At 33.6% G+C, this 22,285-nt stretch overlaps 1 long non-coding RNA gene and 2 pseudogenes across 3 annotated transcripts; 1 reads left to right on the top strand and 2 right to left on the bottom strand.

Moving 5' to 3' along the window:
- Positions 1-179: 179 nt before the first annotated feature.
- LOC125856833 (uncharacterized) lies at positions 180-2,109 on the bottom strand. Of its 3 annotated transcripts, none has more exons than XR_007445570.1 (6): positions 1,457-2,109; positions 1,049-1,133; positions 893-961; positions 699-798; positions 574-615; positions 180-267 (listed from the first exon to the last, which is right to left on the bottom strand). It is a non-coding gene; the product is annotated as an uncharacterized LOC125856833 (long non-coding RNA). The 3 variants fall into 3 exon arrangements; XR_007445571.1 differs by having other exon boundaries at positions 1,930-2,109; XR_007445569.1 differs by having other exon boundaries at positions 893-1,133.
- Positions 2,110-2,747: 638 nt separating this feature from the next.
- Positions 2,748-5,307, bottom strand: LOC125857060 (uncharacterized; annotated as a pseudogene).
- A 5,968-nt stretch (positions 5,308-11,275) lies between these two features.
- Positions 11,276-18,376, top strand: LOC125855702 (F-box/LRR-repeat protein At3g03360-like; annotated as a pseudogene).
- Positions 18,377-22,285: the final 3,909 nt, after the last annotated feature.

Below are 22,285 nucleotides of genomic sequence, written 5' to 3'. Positions count from 1 at the left end.
TCATTCATCAAGGTTGCTACGTGTGAGGCATCTTTTGCTTAGCTCTACTAATTCTATTTGCTTGACTATGCTTCTAGAATGAGAAAATTGCATGAAAATTTGACAAATGATTAACTACCCCTTTAACTGCAGATAGGCAAGAAGATACTACACCAATCAATTCTTTTAGAGACACCTTACTCTGCACAATTCAGTCTCAACATTTGATTTCTCGCTACCATCTGTACAAAGAGCTTCTCCTTCCTTCTCTTCACTTGGTGTTTGTCACTGTTAAGGTCACCAAACTATAAACATAGGCACCAGATAAGTTAATTTTATATTCGATTATATATATGAATTAGAGTTGAAGAATTGAAGAAAAGAAGACTATACTAAGGTTGATGTAAGGAAATGAAAAATATACCTTCTCCCTCAGTTTTACATTTTCAGCAGCAAGGATTTTCTCCAGGATTCATAAGAAAGTGAAGCATTAAGGAAACAAGTAGTAAAGCAGTTGAAAATTCTACGATAGAGACATTCACATTCAACAAAGTAAGGCCTATAGTCTATAGATAGATTGTTATTTTTTTTTACCTTTTCTTTTAGTCGCTCAACCTGCTCCTTAAAAACTTGAACCTTAAAAGAACAAGATAAGATAAATGTCAAGTTTCCCAGACTTATAAGAAGAATAGATCATTTCTAAGACATCGAGAAGAAACCTTTTGTGACTGAATGGTGCTGACAGTCTATTCCAACAGTTTTTCTATCTGTTGTACTTCTTGAAGGGTACATGACAGCAGACCTTCTCTCAAGAATTTCCTGACGGAAATTTCATTTGTTTAAGAAGCATCTTTAAAACTTACTAAGAGAGAAATGACAATGCAACAACTTTTGGAGTAAGGTTTAATTGAACCTTTTTGATGTTTGAAGGAGCTCTATCTTCTTCATTAAACTTACTGCATATGCTGCATTGTTGTGTAAGCTACAGTAAAACTTTATTAACTTTCAAGAAACTCCTAGTTGCTTTCTAATTCATCCTATACAGAGGAGACACGAAACTCGAATCTACCTGCAGATGTTGTGCCCCAACTTGGTTTTCAGGTTGAACTCTGTCTTAAGTATGCCTCTTATAGCGCTCTATTATCTCCTGCGTGCTGCGTAATTCTCCCTGTTACTGTTTTTCCTTTACATTTGAATAGTAAAACCATAACTTAGCTCTACTATTTCTATTTGTTTGACTACACAGAAAATTGTTCATTTATCAATATTGACAAGGATTTGCACAACTAAAAAGTGTTAACACTGAAAAGAAACATAACTGGAAAGTTCATCAAGCAAAGAACAACAAAAAGACGAGAGATATGAAAGTTTTCAATTCACATGGAATCGAAATCTGGAAGTACAAATATTAACTTGATTCAACAAAAGACATGAAGAGGAGAAATCATGAATAGCATCGGGATTTTTATGTTCTTACCTCAATTTGACTACTGATCATGAAATTGAGAACTTTAAATCCTCTTCTCGAGCCAAACAAGAAGAAAGCAAAAAATGACTATTATATACAGTTTTACACTAATCAAATCAACTCAAGTTTTTGAAAAGTGAAATCCAAAGGTTGTCAAAGTAACGTTGACAGAAAATACCAACATTGCAACTAAAAAAATTAAAAATTGAAAGATATTCCTGACCAGAAGCAGTAGATCAAGTTTTTTCTAGATATTTTGTCAAACACTTTGTGGATCTAGTAACATTCCTTATCTTATGAACAAATTTAAACCAAATTATAAGAAAATTGAAGATAAAAGGCATATTTATTAGCTGATAGGCTGATAGCACATGCATGTATACATTACCAGCGAGAAAGAGAGATCAAATAAGAAAAACATTCAAATCGAGATTCATCAGTAGGTTGCTGAACTTCAGAAGAAAATTAAAGAGAGAGATTACCCGTTGGAAGTAGAAGAGCGAGCAAACTGAAAGAATGAGAAATTGTTGGTGCTTCAGACTAAAACTGTCGTATGTAGCCATGGAAGGAGGCTTGCTGATGCTTGAGAGAAATTTGGTGAATCTCAAGGCAATCGCTTCAGATGGAATGGAAAAGAGTGCCGAGACATTTAGAATTTGGGTAGAGAATGTTTGGGAATTTTATTTAATTGAAAGGAATCTGGTTGTATTTTAAAAATTTTTAAGTAATCGTCATTAAAGCTGAGACTAATTGTTGTTAAAGGGTCAACTTAATTTGTTGTAGTGCATGCTTCTGCATAACAATGAGGATCTTGATGATGACTATGGATGAAGGTCTAATCATGCCCTGACGCTTTCCCCTCTTTTCAGCATTGTACATGCTCTTGATTCAACAACCAATTGATTGTTGTATACTCAATTCTATGTAGTCTGTTGTAAATGGTTTTGTTATAGGACTTTCATCCATCGTGATTACAGTTAATTTGTGCCTTGCGATCCCAAAGTGAAGTGTTTTACGCATTGCAGCGCTCACATTACAGGAGAAAGTGTTTTCTGTCAGGAATTTTTCTATTCCTAAGCTCAAACTGAAAAAATTCTCTTACTTAGGATGCAAAAATCACATTCGTCTCGCCACACTTGTTATCTAATTAAGTGAAGAGTTTGAATTGACATAATATGTTTTCAATAACAGGCACATCAAGTATTGAATCGCCCAAAATAAATTGCAATTGCAATTGCAAAAACTAATATAATAGCTTCTTAGTTTTATATATCAATTAAATACAAGCAGTTGGTGCATCTCAACAAAAACCACCACCCCCAAACAAAAAATTATTATCCCAGTCATCATCATGAGCATTATGCTCACTTCCTTCATGGTAACATCTAGATTGATGAGTTTGAACCAACGATTCATCGTAGTTGAACATCTTGATTATAGCCCACTCCATACATGACTTGACGCATATGACAAGTGGTGTGTGGATTGCCATCCTGAAAATTGTCATTTCCTATGGGTGGACTATATGGTTCACCCGCTGGTGTACTCCGTATCGCACTACCTGCAATTCATTTCTTAATTCATTGAAAATGGTCTTTAGCAAAAAATCCAATAACAAACATAGACTGTATGAAAAGATAATAGTCTGCAAAAAATAAAATAACATCAGAGTTACAACAACATACTTGTTGATATTAATATTCCAAAGTATTATAACTATTGTAATTTAATTACCTTGATCCTTGTAGATCTGAATTAGCAATTCATAATCATCATACATTGACCTAGAGATTTTTGGGAAAGCATAATCTATTGGTACCTCATTGTCAAGTAGAACAAATCCTGGACAAATATTGTTGTAACATCCTATTTTCTGGTTGGCATCTGTCTATTTAATTCAAAAAAATGAATTTTACTTACATTACATGCTTTTGAATTATTTATTTTAGAAAAATATCAATTACTTTATAATATACTTATTGTCCAATGGGAATACAACCGAGTCCGGCTATCACCGTATAGTTTTGGATGTACCTAAACCAAATAAACATCATGACTTTAGGAAATTGGATCGTCAAAAATACTTATAGGATCAAATCATTGATTTGAAATAAAAACTTACAATCCATCCCGCTTGTATTTGCTCGAAATTTGTCGCATTATCTGCACTTTGATGAAATATTGTTCAAGTCCATTTACTTGTGGATTATACAAAGTAACACTGGTTGAGACACTTGTAAAAATATTTTAATTCTGGAGATGTGTTTATGCTAATTCCTGCAAACTGAAGTATAGTATTACATTAAATTAAGGGAAAATGCATAAGTACCCCCTCACCCTATGCCCGAAATCTCAGAGACACACCTAACCTTTACTAAGGTCCTACTACCCCCCTGAACTTAATTTATCTATAATATTCTACCCCTTTTCAGCCTACGTGACACTATCCTTGAAAAAAATGTCAACATGCGCTGGGCCCACCTGATAGTGCCACGTAGGCCAAAAGGGGTANTTTATTTCTGGAGATGCGTTTATGCTAATTCCTGCAAACTGAAGTATAGTATTACATTAAATTAATTAGAATAAGTATTTGAAATTGAATTTGTTGACTATTAATGATAAATTTCAATAATTAAAGAAGTAGTTACATCGATGATATCTTCAGCAAGGGATTCATTTGCCATGCTTAAGGAGGCATCTTTGGTGTTTTCGAGTTGTTCTTGTGTCAATCGTTGAATAGGAACCGTTCCAATCGGACAACCTTCTTTATTCAACCAAATCTCTTCTGCTTTAAAATAAATATTTTCATCCTTTTGCAATCGCTTGGCTTTGACTGATCTTTGTTTTTCTAGCTCCTTAGCAATTGTCATCTGTTATTTTGAAAATCCCCATACATACACAAAAAAATGATGAATTTCAAAGAAAATACTAGTAAAATTATATTCAAGTAAACATAAAATATTACTGAAAATAAATGCATGTAAGGGTTATATTTTAATGGCAAGGATAGAGTTGAACATTTTTTTTCAAAAAGTTACACTACATATACTATATATTAAACATTAATTATATACTTAATTATATATTAAATCTTCAACATTAATTTTATACTTAATTATATATTAAATCTTCAACATTCTTATCAAGATTAATGGCTTCACTAATTGATTGGATCTTTATATGAAATCGTCAAAGGCTAGTTTATTAAGAATCTAATTTTAATTATGAATTAATTATATCTTATAAAGAAATAGATTGGAGATAACTCAACCCTATAATAAGATAACTAGCGTGGATCTATAAGTTGAACTCTTAACATAAATTAGTAACATTTTGGGAAGACATCTTATGTGAATTACTAGTATTAAATTTTTCTTTTCAAATTGTTAAAATATGTATAAATTATTTATTTAAAATTCAGTAAAATTAAAAAATTCATAAGTTTTAAAACTTGATTCCACCTTTGATAAAAATACAAAACGTTGCAAACAATAGAATTGTGTGTTGTCAGCTTTTGTTTGTCAAAAGAAAAGAAGAAAAAATCTGTTAATTAAGTTGTATGAGTATAAATCCTGCACCTTGATTCTTTCTTTGTGCGACATCGGATGCAAAAGAGTTGGTTGTTTATAAACATCCACACAATCATAAATATCTCCGTGAATAGTCTGCACACATAAATTAATTTCACTACAAATTATTTATTAAAAAAACGACATATAAACTTTGCTATAAAAAGAAAGAAAACTGTACCTCAAAGACGAGATCTGCATTTTGGCTAGACCATAACCTTCAACCAAACAAAAGGCAATGGTGGTCCAAACTAATATAATGATGCATATAGTTGTAAATATCAATGTCATCTTTGTTTTTCATTATGTTTCTGAAATAACTTATATATATAGTGGAGAAGAAATGGTTATTTAGTCAAACATGGTATGCAATCTGATTATCTAAATCTAAGATTTAAATGGTGAATAGCGTTCAAATATAATTAAGTATAAATTATAGGAACCACATATTATAAGTACTAAATAACATTCTATCCCTTCTAGTTTTCTATTTACCAAAAATCCCTTAAAAATGATGTTTGCGGGATACATAGCATTGTGCACGGGATACATTAGGTTTGATACATTCCACATAGCGGGATACATAGCGTTGTGCACGGGATACATAGTGTTGTGCACGTGATACATAGCGTTTGATACATTCCACATAGCGAGATACATAGCGTTGTGCACGGGATACATAAGTAAAATAAGGGATTTTCGAAATTTTTGAAATAAGTAGGGATAAATGGATATTAAGGTAAGTAAAGGAGTGTAGTTAAGTAATTTGTCCATAAAAGAATGTGAAATTGAATAGACATGCCCTTCATCAATAGTTTATAACTTATATATGAAAATTTTCAAAACAACAATATTTTAGCTTTAAGTGGGACTCCTTAGCAACATTTTCATTATTTATTAAAAATGTCATTATTTTAGTTTGTTAAGGGATTAATGTATTTATTTTATTTTGATTAATTTGAAAGAATACAAATAATTAATAACATAAATAGTCATCTTTCTGTCGAGCGTTTTTTTGCTTTCTTCTTAAGAAGATCAAAAAAAAAATTAAAATAATTTAGTTTGTCTTCCGAATCATTCATCTGATAACTTCCAAAGCTTCTTCAAGTCGAATACGGCATATTTTTGAAACAGAATTTTTCAAAATTGACGACTATAAATTTGTCGCATCCAGTGAACAATCGAAAAATAATCAGGTATTTTTTATTTATTTTTTATTTGTTTGGCTGAGATATTCATATATGTCGAGTACAAGAGTGTTTTTTTATTGAGTCGGTGAAATCTTTGTATGTATTGGGATTTATAGTTTTTTTCGAACATTTTGTATCCAAATTATGATGTATGACGAATGAAATTATTATTTTTTAGTGTAGTAGCTATTTTTTTCTATTTGAATACATACAATAATTTGTATCCCATTAAGTTAATGTAACTAATCGATCATGAACTATATGTTGAATACAACAATATATGAATACAAAAGTGAAATGAAAATACAAAGTTATAAATACAAAGTGAGATTGAATATAAAATTATGAATACAAAAGAAATACTTTCTTCATTTGAAATACAAAGTGACTTTGAAAGGTAAAATACAAACTAATCGATCATGAACTATATGTTGAATACAACAATATATGAATACAAAAGTGAGATTGAATATAAAGTTGTGAATACAAAAGAAATACTCTCTTCATTNCATTCACGGATAACTAAGCTTTGACAAGGGAGAGGGGACCCTTCCACCCTTACAGGAGCCTAACGGAGAAAAGTCTATGCCCAACAGGCAACAGGGGAAGACTGCGGTAAAAGGATGTCCGTCGGTTGATGGCTAGCTCATAGACACAAATATTGGACCTAGGTTTGTGTGTGTATATATATATATATTCAATATTTGTAATACTGTTAAGGGGTGTTCTCGATTTGGATAAAAATCGATTTTAATATAAAATATCAAATCAAATGGATTAGATAAACCGACTATATTTGGTTTTTGATTTTTAAAATCGAAAGTATTTGATTTGGATTTGGTTTTGGTTTTGATTTTGGTTTTGATTTGTTCAAAAAAATCAAAGAAATAATCCGACCCAACCGAATCGATAAATTATATACACATATTCTATTATTATACATGGGTAAGATATTATTTTTATACACAATTTTAAATATCTTATATATGTATTCATCAATATTTATTTATGAAGTAAAAAACTTTCAAGACGAGAATATTTATCTTATCAGTTTCACGTAAATAAGTGTCTATGATAATTTTTTGTGGGACTAGGAATGTCATTGTCTCTTCCTTCCAGGCCAAATGGTGAATTTTGAAGCTTTATTCACAGTAAATTCAGTGATCGAAAGTTTTGTAATGTTAATCATTTTAACTATATTTCTTTTTATATGAATTGTTGTCTTTCCCCTTTTTTTTCTTAATATACCACTAGACAGTCGAGTGTCTAGGGGTGTTTTATTAATATAAAAATATAAAAATCCTCACTAGAGGGATAAGTACAAGCAAGGGGAGCTAGGCCTTACCTTACCAATTCTAATAAGGTTATGAACCTCTACTAATTAACAAGCATGAAGAAAATAAGAACTAGAGAGAACTAGGTATTCTACGATCATCATTGAGTTAGTAACATACTTAATGATGATATTACAAATGAGGAAACTTAAATAATGCAAAAATATAAAAGCCAACAAGAAAGTTGTGTTATCAACCTCAACCTTCCTTTTACAAATGTATGAATTAAAAAATAGGTTGCCCGTCTAAAGTAACCCGAAGTATTTTCCTCGTCTTCTTCTTCAAATCTATCCAACAACACTTGATAGTTCATCACTTTTTCTTGGGTTGATTGGATCTTGTTAAATCTATTGACACTGTCATATGATTTTGCTTTGCCAGTCGCATAGGTAGTTGCCTTGGAATAAACTCCCCGGTCACTTTGCCATCCTAACTGTGTTGCCTACCATGTGTCTTCCATTTGCTTTTGTTACTTCCACTTCTTTGATGCCTAGGTGAGATATCCCCATACCTAGCATCTTTATCAAAACAATCGTCTAGTATATTATTTTTCTCATCCTCATCAAAAGAATCATCGCCCAAATCAATAGCATAAGTATTAGTGGGATTAACTCCTGATGCTAAAGGCTCTACTTCATTCTTCTTTGCAATCACACTTTTAGGCACAAATTCTAAAGCTTGTAGACTTAATTTTCCATTCAAAATAGGAGGTGAGACCTGCACTTCTTCATCAACCAAATCATCCCACCTAGGAGCACTCCTCTCCCCCTGATTTTCCTTTAAAATAATCAAATTATTTGTGAGATTAGCTTGAGAAAGTAATGACATACCTGTCACCAAATCTTTGTCATTCCCTTTGGACAAAATGAGCTGTCCAGATTCACCTTGAAGTTCCCTAAACGACTCTAAAGATTAGGTAGGGACCTCATGAGCTAAGGTGTTCAAAGTGACTATGGGTGGCTTAATCGCCAAATTGGATTTGAGTGCCATGGCAGTCTCACATTCTTGAATAATCTTATTTACTTCAGGATTAGAAATGTATAATGTTGGAGCCATAACATTACCATCTTTTCCGGTATCCTTCAAGAAAGCATCAAAACTATTCAAGCATAATAGGTCATTTGAGGAATTACTTCGCGAACCTGGAGAAACATTAGATGATGCCTTCCTACGTATAACCATGTTCCAGTTCTCTTTGCTGCAAGTTCCTCTCCCTTTGTTCAAATCCTTGTCTAGCATTATTGCTAATGAGCCATCAACGTCCTCACTCATATTCATAGCAGTTGAAACTATAATTTCCTTGGCCTGATGTACCGAATTTTCAACATGTCGGGGAACCTCATTTAAGGATTCGTGATTAGAATTCCCAATGCCAGAAACGTCGACTTGTTGCATCAAATATGGATTCTTCAACCTCTGATGTTGTGTTGTTTTTATAGGTGTACCATAAACTCTATCACCTGAACGTGTGCTCATGTCACCTCGATTTCCCCTTTTTAATGAATATTTTTTTATTTTTTTTTTTATGTACGGTTAATAACCGAATAACTGAACCAAACAAAAATCAAAATCAATAACAATCAAACCAATAAATGTATATTATATTTAGTTTGGTTTGATTTTAATAATTAAAAAACTGATTAAATTGATTTAATTTTGATTTTAACCAATAACCGACCCAAACCAACTTGTGAACACCCCTGCAACTGACTATGAATTATTAGTAGAATTTAAGCATGGTTTACATGATTTGATTTTTGAATTGTAGAATTAGCGTCTTCACAATAAAGTGTATTCGATCTTCTGAAGTTATATAGAAGTTTGATGCTGTTTTACATAGATATTTTTACTCAAAAGTACAAGATCCCAAATAACTTTTAACACTTTTCAATTAGGTTTTGGATCAAATGTACTCTTTTTGCTTCTTCTTCCTCAAGAACACATGAAGAACATCAACAACTCTCAAATTTTCAACTTCTTCACGAAATCACCTCAAATTTCAAGAGTAGCTTCCCTCGGAACTAAATATCAAAAGTCAATATCTTTTGAGCTCAAATTCAACCCAACTCAACAAGACACACTTAAGAAAAAACAAGACACTTAAAATTTCTTCAAAGTTTCAAAACTTCAACATCCTATAATGGTACACTTTTCTCCACAACTCCAAATCATATGAAATTTTGAACAAAACTCATCGAAAAAGAATTGATTTGACCATTTTTATTTTGTTTTAATTGACCTTGATATTCATGGGTCTTGAATAATAGTTGAGTTGACTGTGCTATTGAGATTATCAAAAAAGAATTGTGATGTTGTTAGTGAACTAGTTGAAGGAGAGGATTTGACCCATTATTTTAAAGTATTGCTGAAATTCTCTACATCAGGTAAAAAAAATGATGTATTGTTCATAGCAATTGATTAATTGATCGTTAGTTGGTTATATCAACCATATTCAATGATAAATAGGATGGTCTTGGTCTAATTTAAAAAGAAAATCTAAAATGGATAGTAATTTTATTTGAATTTGCTACAATAAATAAGCAAGTTATTAAACTTTTTATTGCAATTATTGAAATTCTCTACATCAATTAAATAAATTGTTGTACTTTTTATAGCAAATGAATTCCCCCAAATCTCCATATTTTGTGGATTGACCGTCTTCGTCCTTCAAGAACGATAATGCACAATAGTTCGACTTTTTGATGCTTTTGGGCATAAAAATAATTTGTTCCAAGCGAAAGAGTTTTGTACTGTATGAAAGGTTAGGATGCTAGTTTTTATTCTTATATGTCTTTATGGTCTTGAAAGAACTATTGTATTTATAAAGGACAAGTAGAAGTAACCATGATCAAGATTTGCTATAGCAATGTAAAATGCCCTTTATTACTTATTTGATAAAAGGTTTAAAAGAGATTGAGGGCATATTGCATATAAATTTTTAAGTCTCATTTCCTTCTAAAGTAAATTTAGCAACTTTTGAACTTCAATGTTTGGTTGTCTATATGTGGAATTAACTCATCATTCTAATCCTTGTATTTTATTTGTATGGGTAGTTTTCCTTATGGTGAAAGAGGTACGTACAATAAAAGTTGTTGTGGAATATTGTTGAGAAACCTATTATTTTGTCATTCAACATACACAGGTTGCCTTGTCTTCAAGTTGGAAATACACAAATGCCAAATTATTTGCCTATGAATGACAAATGATGTTTATTGCACATTTTAGGATAGTTAAAGGATGTTTTTTGTTTACAATTATACCATAAGAATGTAGCATAAGTTTGGGCTATACTTGAAGGATGATTTTAGCCGAAAATTCTACTTTTGTGATTATGGTATTTTGAATTGAATGCTTTCTTTTATCGAAAAAGAATTGATTTGACCATTTTTATTTTCTTTTAAATGACCTTGATATTTATGGGTCTTGAATAATAGTTGAGTTGATTGTGATGTTGAGATTATCGAAAAAGAATTGCGATGTTGTTAGTAAACTAGTGGAAGGAGATGATTTGACCCATTTTTGCCTTCTTTTATAGAATTGCTGAAATTCTCTACATCAAGTAAGAAAGTTGATGTATTTTTCATAGCAATTGATTAATTGGTTATATCAATCATATTCAATGATAAATAGGGTTGTCTTGGTCTAATTTAAAAAGAAAATCTAAAATGGATAGTAATTTTATTTGAAAATTTGCTACAATAAATAAGCAAGTTATTGTACTACTTTTTATAACAATTACTGAAATTCGTACTCGATTTTCATACTATACTCTGGCAACCTGAATTGTGGAAATCTGATTCGAAAATCAGTCAATGGATTAATTTTGTTGTGGGAAAAGAAGTGCAAGATGTTGCGATTTATGCACAACCATATTCTACACATTGTCAAATTACTGAAGGTGTATGAATCAACATACCAACAATGGAGAGAAACAGAGAAGATTCTGGGGAAGAAGAAGATATTTTCATTATTGTGTAACTGAATACATGTGCCTTTATATATACAGTACAGGTAGAAATGGCAGCTCACTCGAACTAACTGTCTAACAATATTCCTAACTAATCCAGATTAATGACTAAAACAAATTAACTAGCTTAGCCTCATAAACAGTACTAACTACTTTTAACTAACTAGTTAGTGCTTNAGGAAGAAGAAGATATTTTCATTATTGTGTAACTGAATACATGTGCCATTATATATACAGTACAAGTAGAAATGGCAGCTCACTCGAACTGTCTAACAATATTCCTAACTAATCCAGATTAATGACTAAAACAAATTAATTAGCTTAGCCTCATAAACAGTACTAACTACTTTTAACTAACTAGTTAGTGCTTTGAGACTAAGGTACATTTGTGTATTTTCCAATTTCCTTTACACTCCCCCTCAAGCTTGGACCTATGAAGATGTTCTTCATTCCGAGCTTGGACATCATGTAAGTATGAGACGCTTTACCAAGGCCTTTAGTGAACAAATCAGTTGGTTGTTCTGATGAAGGCAAATAGGTTGTGGCAATCAGACCATTTTGAATCCTTTCTCTAGTGAAGTGACAATCTATATCTATGTGTTTAGTCCTCTCATAAAATACAGGATTGGCAGCTATTTGGAGGGCTGACTTGCTATCAGAAAACAAGAAAACAGGTGTCTTCACTTGCACACCAAGTTCTTTGAACAACCCTATCATCCATATCACTCCTGCAACTAAGGATGCCATAGCTCTATACTCTGCCTCTGCTGAACTCCTTGAGACTGTGGCTTGTTTCTTGGACTTCCATGAAATAGGAGAACTCCCATAGTGTACTAGATAACCAGTTATAGATCTTCTACTGTTTATGAAAGCTCCCCAGTCAGCATCACAATATACTTTCAACAGATTATCACTAGTAGCAGACAACAATATTCCTGATCCTGGTTCATGCTTTACATACCTCACAAGTCTCATGGCTGCCTCCATATGAGACTTCTTTGGGGAATGCATAAATTGACTCAAGCTCTGTACAACAGATGCTATGTCTGGTCTGGTTGTTGTGAGATAGAGTAACCTACCAATAAGTTGCTGATAGCTAGTGGGATCTGCTAGTGTTAAATCTTCAGAAGTTGTGTTGGTCAAACTCAACTGTGGTGAGCTTTTGATTTTGCTCCATGGGAGTTGTAACAAACTTAGCACCTGCAAGTCCCATGTCAGCCACTAACTCCAAGGCATACTTTCTTTGATGCATTAAAATCCCCTCCTCACTTCTGGCAATGCCAAGGAAGTATCTAAGTTCTCCTAGATCCTTGATCTTAAAAGCCGCATGCAATACTTCTTTAGTGTGTGAAATTATGGAATGATCATTACCAGTAATTAGCAAGTCATCCACATAAACCAAGACTATAGCAATCTAGTCACATTCCTTCTTAGTAAACAGAGAATAATCACTTGAACCTTGATGAAAACCAGATGAGGTCAAGGCAGTAGTAAGCTTAATGTTCCATTGTCGTGAAGCCTGCTTTAGGCCATATAAGGACTTCAAAAGCTTGCATACTTTTCCAACACTTTTCTCTTTCACGAAAAAACCTTCAGGAATGGTCATGTATACTTCTTCATACAAGTCTCCTTGTAAGAATGCATTGTATACATCCATTTGGTATAACTTCCACCCCTTGACTACTGCCATGGAAATAACAGCTCTGACTGTGGCCATTTTAACAACAGGGGAGAAAGTCTCCTGATAATCCAATCCTTCCTTTTGACTATACCCCTTAGCTACCAGCCGAGCCTTTAGCCTTTCTATTTCACCAATTGCCTTATACTTTATCTTATATACCCATCTGCATCCTGCCTTCTTGCCTTGTGGAAGAGACACAATCTCCCATGTGTTGTTATCCTCCAATGCTTGCATTTCACACTTCATAGCATGCTTCCATCTAGCATCAGAGGCAGCCTCTTAATAACTGGCAGGTTCAGTTTCAATGGAAAAATTTGCTACAAAGCTTTGATATTTTGAGGAAAGTCCAGTGTAGTCAACATGATTAGCAATAGAGTGCAAACATTTCTTGGAACCAGTTTGAAGCACAAAGTCTTTGTGCCATATAGGAGGTCTTGAACCTCTGGCAGACCTTCTGATATCTGCAGCAGTGGTTTTATTCACATTAACAGCAGCTGGTGTAGGGTCTGATACATCATCCTCCTGAGAACCTTCTATACTAGGTGAACCAAGAGGGGCAATCACAGGATCATCACATAAAGAGATGGGAATGGAAGGAACCAGATCATCATAGGAAAAATGAGCAGTGGTTGAAACATCTTCTTTGTCATTCTGCAAGTCATTCTGAAATGGGAATATTGATTCCATGAAAACCACATCTCTACTAACAAAGAAAGACTTGTTTTCGAGGTCATATAACATGTATCCCTTTTGATGAGAACTATATCCAACTAACACAGCTCTTATAGCTCGTGGACTGAACTTATCCTTTTGGATGAGAGTGGTGGCAAAACACAAACATCCAATCAATGACTCTTAGATGTAATAAGGAGGGAAGTTTATTGTAGAGCAACTGAAAAGGCGATCTCCCATTCAACACAGTAGAAGGGATCCTATTTAGAATATACACTGCAGCCGCAATGCACAACCCCCAAAATCTACTTGGCAACCCACTTTGAAACTTGACTGCCCTGGCAGTCTCAAGTATGTGTCTATGTCGCCTTTCCACCACACCATTTTGTTGCGGTGTGTATGGACAAGAGCTCTCATGTACTATGCCATAATGTTGAAACAATTATGTGCAAGCATGACTGTAGAACTCCCCACCATTATCCGACCTCAGCCTTTGAACTTTCTTACCAAACTGTGTCTCTACCTCATTAAAAAAGTTTTTTAATAACATCAACACATCAGATTTAAGCCTCATTAAAAATATCCATGTCCACCTTGTGTGATCATCAACAATGGTTAGAAAATATCTCATTCCATCAAAAGTTTCCCATTTGTAGGGTCCCCATACATCAACATGTAACAATTGAAAACTAGAAGTAGATCTACTCATGCTATGTGGAAAAGGTAATCTGGTTTGCCTGGCAAGTGGACAAACCTCACAAATTATTCAAAGTGAAAACAACATTCTTATTTAGATTCTGAAACATAGGTATTTTCCTAAGAACTTTCATTGGCACATGACACATTCTCTGATGCCAAGTAGCAGCATCTACCTCCTGTGTAACTGCAAAACATTTTCCAGTTCCATTCTTCTTGTTTCCTGCTTGTGAATATAGGGTATAAAGACCTTCCTCTTCTTTACCAATCTCCCTCACATTCTCAGAGATAAGATCCTGAATAACACAACAGTTTGGATAAAAATGGCACAGCAATTGAAGTCATTTGTCATTTGTGAAACTGACATAAGATTAAACTTGAAGTCTGGTACACACAAAACATTTGTTAAAACATCATTTCCACCTAGATGATAGTTCCATGTGTGTGAAACTCTAGCTGATTCTCCTGTGGGCAGCTGTGCATGGCCATTTTCTATTAATCCCCTATCCAATAAATGTGTGTGATCTCCTATCATATGATTGGAGGCCCCTGTATCGACAATCCATTTTATGAGATCCTGGGAATGAGTAGAGAAATTACCTGCCATATGAGCACTACCATTGACATTTCCATGTCCACCAGTATGTGCTTCTCTACTCTCAGAAGTGCTTGGTACATGTGAATGCATGTCCTGTTGTTGCATGTGTGGATAACCAGGTCTAGGGTGCATGGGTTGATTGTGACAACATTGAGAGAAGTTGTCTTGTTGCTGAGAAACCATCTGATGATGATGGTGTTGGTCCTGAGGACCTGCACAATTAGCATCAATTATAGCAGAACTACCTGAAACAGGGCCAGTCACAACATTAGCTCTCTTTTTCCCTTTGAAGTCACTTGGATACCCAATAAGTATGTAACAATCTTCCTTCACATGTCCAGTGAGATGACAGTGATCACATTTCTATAGCTTGTTGCAGTCAGCCTTCACATGACCCTTTATGTGACAAAAATCACAGAAGAGATTACCATTGAAATTCCTCTTTGACCTGTAATGTTCATCAGCACCAGGTTTAGAAGTGTACATAGCTGTATGATTAGAGGTCAGCACCCTATTAGTCCCTGCGACAATCCTTTGGCTCTCATCTTGATTGACCATTGCATAAACTTGGTTAACAGAAGGAACCTGTGGCATCATTAAGATCTGGCTTCTAGCTTGGCTATAACTATCACTCAATCCCATCAAAAATTGTAAAACCCTTTGATATTGAAGATGTTCAATGAATTCTCTAGATTTAGGGCAGTCACAAGAAGGAGGGGGCATAATCGAATCATATTCATCCCACAAATCCTTGAGTCTAGAGTAGTATACAGAAACTGAAGAAGTACCTTGAACTGAAGTAAAAATTTCCTTGTGCAATTGGAAGGTTCTAGAACTATTGATCTTGTCAAATCTCTCTCGTAAGTCCTCCCAAATCAAGTTACTATTTGAGCAAAATAGCACACCACTGAGAAGATCCTTGCTGACATTGCACATTAGCCAGGAGACTACAATTGTGTTGCATCGATCCCAAAGCTTGGCCAAATCTCCTGTGAACTGATTCCTCTTGACAGAACCGTCAATGAATCCTAGTTTGTTTCTCCCTAGCAGCGCAAGTTTAACAGCTCGACTCCACAATGTGTAATTGTCTGATCCAGTCAACATGATTCCGATCGAAAGCGAACCAGAAGCATCTGATGGATACAGATAGAGAGGGTGATGATAATCAATTGTAGTTATACCGTTCGCAAAAGCATTTTCCCCCATGAATCCTAAATCTGGCAGAAAACCTAGCAAAAAATTGGTAGAAAATAGAGTAAACTAAGCGAGAACAAGCACACAATCCCTCGAATTCTTCACAGCATGTGAGCAATCCCCTCGATTTGCACCTGTCATGGCTCTAATACCATGTCAAATTACTGAAGGTGTATGAATCAACATACCAACAATGGAGAGAAACATAGAAGATTCTGGGGAAGAAGAAGATATTTTCATTATTGTGTAACTGAATACATGTGCCTCTATATATACAGTACAAGTAGAAATGACAGCTCACTCTAACTAACTGTCTAACAATATTCCTAACTAATCCAGATTAATGACTAAAACAAATTAATTAGCTTAGCCTCATAAACAGTACTAACTATTTTTAACTAACTAGTTAGTGCTTTGAGACTAAGGTACATTTGTGCATTTTCCAATTTCCTTTACACACATTTCTCTTATGAATTGCCTCTATCTATGTACACTTGTTCGTCATTGATTACATTGACTTTGACAAATTGGGTGTTTGGTAAACGACTGAACATAGCTTGGAACTCTCTAACCAGCCTAACGCTGCACTCAACAATCTTTAGATGATGAGGATATTGTGAAATTACTGTCAAGTTGTCCTTCTTTGGAATCTATGGAGCTGTCGTTTTGCGAGAAGTTTCGTAGTCTGAAGATTACTTCTTCAAATTTAAAGAGACTAACATTGTCAAACCATTTGTTGCCTGACATTCGAGGAAATGAGGTTTTGGAAATTAATGCCCCACATCTTAAGCATTTGGATATTTCAGGCGATCTTGGAAAACTCAAGTGTAGGCTAGTCAATGTCTCCTCTTTGGTTGTTGCCAGCTTCACTTTTAGCGATATTTGTATTTCTGTTGGCAAGAGGGAAGCTGACATTGACGAAGACGAGTGTCCTTATTATCATCAAGTTATCAGAAACCTTGTTCTGGACTATCTTGAAAAGTTGAGTAATGTTACAGAGCTGATAATTGGAAGTTGGTTTGCAAAGGTTTGTTTTTATTTCAAGTGGTTGTGGATCATTTATTTGTAGTTGCTTCTTTCTCGAACTTTTACCTATTTCTTTGAGATTATTTCACCAGGTCGTGTTCATGTTGCAACTTGAAAGTGTGATTCTACCAAAACTGAGATGCAAATGTCTAACTCTAAAGCTGGGTGTATCGAAGTATAATATGTATGGTATAGCCAGTCTATTGCAAAACTTGCCTCGTTTGGAATCACTCAACATACACATCAAACCTGAGACAGTAAGTTCTCTCGATTTCTTCTCTACTTTTTACGTTTATTCAAGATTTTTGAAGTTTTAAACCCCTTTCCCTCAAAAGGAATTTCTTAAGGAGAATGCAAATATAACATTAATTATCGCTAAGAATATTTTGTTACCATAGAACAAAAAAAACTAAATGATCAGGGTAGTTACTTTTTGTCCAGTTAACGGGCTCAAGAAAGGAAAATGATCATCGACAACTATACCTCTTTTTTTTTTCATGTACTGTATGAGTATTTATGATAGGTATTAGCTATTATAATCATTTGCTGAGAACTGTTCAATTTTTATGGGTTTTGAGATCATTTAAGTGTAATATTTCCATTATGTTGTAGACCTACTTTGGGTCCTGATTATATTCTTTGTTCCAGTATAATGATTCCCCCTGTGAGCTTATGCAAAGCTATTTGGATGAAGTAAATGACATCAATTTCTGGCGTTTGATTCCAAACCCTCTGTTTCCTAATCTCAAGAATGTTAAGATTGTTGGCTGCGTAGGAAAATGTATGAGGATGTGGTCTACTATGGGCTTTTGTAAACTTTTGAAGTTTCTACTAAAGAATGCAGAGGCTTTGCAGAATCTTGTTATCGTAGCAGAGAGAAGAGAATGCGATTTTTGTTTAGAGAGCTGTGTGTCCCGGCATTTATTGAAATTAGCTAAGAAATTGTTAGGCACCCCAAGATCATCAACAAATCTTGTGATTAGTTACCAAGAGATTGCTTAGCATGACCAGATTGGAAGTTATTTTGTTTCAGCATACTGGAAATGTTACCTTATATTTCAGCTTTTGATTTACTGCAGTCGTGATTTTGAACCAGTGCCGGGCTCTACAGCTTTGAAAAAAAGGCAACTGCCTTAGGCCCCAAAATTTGAGGGGCCTCATTTTTTAAAAATACAATAGGTTATATATATTTTTTTTTTAAAATATCGCGTATAATTTGCAGAAAATATAATTTTTTCATAAAAAAGCAAGGAAATAATAGAAGTTTGATAAATTATGAATACTATGTCTCAAGAAAGATTAAATAATTGGCTATAATAAACTTCATAAAAAATATATATTCGAATTTAAGGCGTCCATTCGGATTTTGCTTTAGGCCACCGATTTATTAGAGCCGCCCCTGTTTTGAACTATGGCATTTGATGGCTGCTTGGTTTCTTAGAAGCCTTTGTTTGTTGCACTCTTGACATTGCGTTGCAACGTTATTTTCTCGAAACTGTCAAGATTGGCGCAAACCTACAAACGACAGGTTCCTACTGTTTTGTTTAAGAAAATAATCTGTAGCTGTTGTACATTTTGAGGCTTATAGTGCTGTTGAATGCGTTTACTCGAGGTGTTATGCTCATAATTAATAAGGCTGTTCAATTACATCTAATTGGTTAATTGCCCTAAATCTTCATTCCTCAGGCAGATTCTGAGTGTGCGCGGAGTCAACAAACTCTCTTTGTTGAGTAAAGTAACTGCTAATATCTCTCTTTGTTGTAGTTTTCTTATGGCTGTGTGTGCCCAGAGTCGACAAACTCTGAAGCTTGTAGATGCTTTAGTTTCTTTGATGGATATTCCACAAAGATTGCAGAATATAGAAAGGATTATTTCTCAGGCCAAAGCAGATAATACGATTCATGAACTTAGACTGTGACACATATTGATCATATAAATGTGTTAAACTTCATCAATGTTTCAATCTACTTCAATTGTTCAGTTTTGCATGTTACTGTCTCTGTTTTTTTTTCTTTCTTTCCTTTCTTAATACTTGATTTGATCGAAATAAGCCATTATTTAAACTACTTCACCAAAATTAATTCGGTAAAAAATCTTTAATTATCTTCCAAAAATGATGAGGAAAATGAGATGAGAAGTAGGAAAAGTAACTCCGTATATATTGTACATAATGTTGTATTTGTAAGAAATTAAGTTTTTATCTGTCCCAACTATATTTTTAGAATAAATTATTTCAATTTATTATTGATTTTTATGACTGCACGAAGTTCAGCTAAGTTCATAGAGTAGGTACCATAAATTTGTATTTCAAACCACCATAACATACAAATTACAATTAACTAAATCTGTATGTAAAGATCTATTTTAAATGTGAGGAATTAAGACAATTAAGTTAGGAAAATCTAACTTTAACTTTATGAATGAAGTTAATGAGAATATATTGATGAATAGGAATTCCATTGTATCTGGTCTTATATTCTTTTCTCAAATGAAATTAGTGTATTTATTAGTATGGATATATTGTTGTTGGTGATGGTGATGGTGGTGACATGTGAAAATTCAATAGAAGTACTTTTTTTAAACCAAATTATGGTCTTCTCCTTAATTGTTAATTAATAGAAATCATTTTTATTTTTATAACTCCAATACATTTCTTTGTAAATATTATATCTATTTAATTCCTAATAGGAATTATACTAATTAACTTGGTTAACGCAACGCGCATACCTAGTTACTAGTTCAAATAAAGGGAAAACATGTTACCACCCTTGGGAAACCCTAGAACCCAAACATGAATCTATTTTTGGGTATTACTGCTCTGAGTTTCTTATCATAAGGCTTTTCTTTTAGGAAAAGAAAAATATGTAATTTCCATATTTGGCTAGTCCTTTTCTTGTAGGAAAATTTTTATGACTCTATAAATAGAGACTTATTCGTTCTAAGTAGCACGAGGCTTTGAGAGTTTAGTTTAAGGGGAGAATTTGTGGGACACAAGTTATCATTTGTGTGAGCCTCGTTGTATGTTCATCTCCTTTGCGGATGTAGGTTGGTTGATTGAACCACGTTTAATTTTTGTATCTTTTGGTATATTTCTCGTTTGTCTTCTTACTCACGGTCTTTCGAAGTTTACTTTGCTAGCTTCCACATGACACCAGATCATTTCGATCCTAACATCTATGGCCTCCATTCTCAAAAGAAATGAAGAATCAAAATCAAGAAAAGAGTTGAAGATCGAATCAAGAGTTGCCGGACGACCTTCTTGTTCAGGTTCTCTCTCTTTTGCCAACTGAAGATGCCTTCGAAATATGTCTTCTTTCCAAAAGATGGTACTATTGTGGCCTTCAATTTATCACTTCTTTATCAGTTGTAAAGATAAATCGCAACGGAGAAACTTTATATCCTTTATCGATTATTACATTAGCTCATTCAACTTGTTCCAAAATAAAATAAATTCCAATTGGATTTCAAGCACATGTCCGACTACGAGTCACAAATCAAATGTGTTGAAAATAAATTATTCTAATTCCCAACTTGTCACAAAAATGTTGTATTGCGATCAAATTCATATAAGGAAGACATCAACAACTTGCCACACTCTATCTACAATTGTTCCTCCTTGAGATAACATTGAATCTCACGTGTTGTCAATTTGATCAAAGATTGGAAGTCTTTAAAGACCATAAAGTTGAAATACATTACTTTAGATGATGATATATCTTGTAAATTTACTCTCTGGTTGTCCTGCTTTGAAATCTCTTGAATTTTCTGAATTCTACGGATTCGGTCATCTAAAAATTTAAAGAGATTTAAGTTTGAAATTATTGGTCTGCAGTTAACTACGATGATCGCATACTCAACATTTGGAGATCTCTCAAGATTTGTTTGATCTCAAGTTTAGGCTAGTAAATGAATCATCTGTGGTTAGTGCTAAGTTTACTTTCCGAATGAGTTGTACTTGGTTTGCTCAAGGTATTTCTAGACATCTTTCGATGAATGTCTAATAACTTTATGTTCACCAGGACAAGTTCCACTAGAAAAATAAGCTTGACACTGACCACAGAAAATACATTTGAAGAATTAAATTCTAGCCAACAAAATCCTTCAATTTGAGAAAAATCAAGAGTTTCCTAAGCAGGACAACCTAACAATATGCTTACAATGTCGTCATCATCATCTAAACTAATATATTTCAACTTTAGGCTCAGAATTCTTTATCAAATACACAACAACTCAGATCCAATGTTATCAAGGAGGAACAATTGTAGATAACATGAGCCAATGTGATAATGTCATCCTCAAACCACTTTGACCACAATACAATAGTAACAACCCATAAGCAAATTGGGAACAATAATTTATTTTCAACATATTTGGTTGCATGAAATCCAAATGACATACTTTTTATTTGTTTATTTTGGAACAAGTTGAATGGGTTTTAAGACATTAATAATAAAGTCAACACTATAAGAGTATTCGAGCTAAGATTTTCGCTAAAAGGGGTTTAAAATATGAAGAATTAAACACACGAAGGTTCAATATTTACTATATTTATATAAAATATTATATTAACCATATATAAATAATGTAATTTTTCATGAAAAAGGATTTGAATGAATCCCCTCGGCCTTACCTGACTCCCTGAAGAAACAAATATGGGTCTTCACATTATTGCGCAAGCTAACTCATAAAATTCTCTATGACTTCATTGCATTATCGACGTTAGCTCTTAAATAGTTGTAGGAAATGACTATTCAAGTACATTTTTTACTAAATCATATAAATTTGGTCTATAATTATACATTAAATCTCAATCTTCAAATCTTTTGAAATTAATTAAGGAAATCAATGCATTGAATTTTGAAAGAACACACTATACCATGAATCTAATCCATATTATTGACCCATTGAACG

Source organism: Solanum stenotomum, chromosome 2 (assembly GCF_019186545.1).
Source record: "Solanum stenotomum isolate F172 chromosome 2, ASM1918654v1, whole genome shotgun sequence".
Classification (NCBI taxonomy): Eukaryota; Viridiplantae; Streptophyta; class Magnoliopsida; order Solanales; family Solanaceae; genus Solanum; species Solanum stenotomum.
The sequence above is the reverse complement of the archived record's forward strand: the minus strand, read 5'-3'. Positions and strand labels throughout refer to the sequence as shown.